The 802-nt window shown below is 37.5% G+C and overlaps 1 non-coding gene across 1 annotated transcript; it reads right to left on the bottom strand.

Moving 5' to 3' along the window:
* Positions 1 to 402: 402 nt before the first annotated feature.
* Positions 403 to 509, bottom strand: LOC137766921 (U6 spliceosomal RNA). Its single transcript, XR_011074447.1, has one exon. It is a non-coding gene; the product is annotated as a U6 spliceosomal RNA (small nuclear RNA).
* Between the last annotated feature and the right edge of the window lie 293 nt (positions 510 to 802).

Raw genomic sequence — 802 nt, 5'->3', positions numbered from 1 at the left:
TGGTTTCAGTTTTATTGGGGTATAATTGGTATACAGCACTATATATAAGTTTAAAGTGTACAGTATACTGACTAGACATACGTATATTGGGAAATGATTATCACAGTAAGTTTAGTTAAAATCCATCACCTCATATACTGATAAAAAATTTTTGGTTTCCCTTGAGATAAGAACTTTTGAGATCTACGCTCTTAGCAACTTTAAAATATATCATACAGCAGTGTTAACTATAGTCATCATGTTGTACATTGCATCCTTAGTACTTATTTATCTTATAACTGGAAGTTTGTAACTTTTGACCGCTTTCACCCAATTCTCTTACCTCCTACCCCTTTGCCTCTGGTAACCACAAATCTGTTCTCTTTTTCTATGAGTTTGGGGGTTTTTTTAGACTTCATATATAAAAATATGGAACGCTACATGTATTTGTGCGTCATCCTTATGCGGGGGCCATGCGAATCTTCTCCGTATTGTTCCAATTTTAGTATATGTGCTGCTGAAGTGAGCATCCTGCTATTTTTATTAAGGCTCCAAATCAGTAAGGGAGGTTTTCCAGTAAACTGAGGCACTCGTTTTAGCACACACGGTCACTGCACAGGCTAGCATTGCCCTTGGTTTATGACACCTCTCTCTTGTCCCTCAATTTCCCACTGCAAATAGGAAAATTTCAATAAATGGAAAGTCCAGCTTCCCTATTGCCTATGTTTTCAAAAAAGTGAATAAGAAGGTCCTTGCGCAAAAAATTCTATAAGAGGGTCCTATAAGAGGGTCCTTGAGGAGGGTGATTAGGACAGCCTATCTG

Source organism: Eschrichtius robustus, chromosome 6 (genome assembly GCF_028021215.1).
Source record: "Eschrichtius robustus isolate mEscRob2 chromosome 6, mEscRob2.pri, whole genome shotgun sequence".
Taxonomy (NCBI): Eukaryota; Metazoa; Chordata; class Mammalia; order Artiodactyla; family Eschrichtiidae; genus Eschrichtius; species Eschrichtius robustus.
The sequence above is the reverse complement of the archived record's forward strand: the minus strand, read 5'-3'. Positions and strand labels throughout refer to the sequence as shown.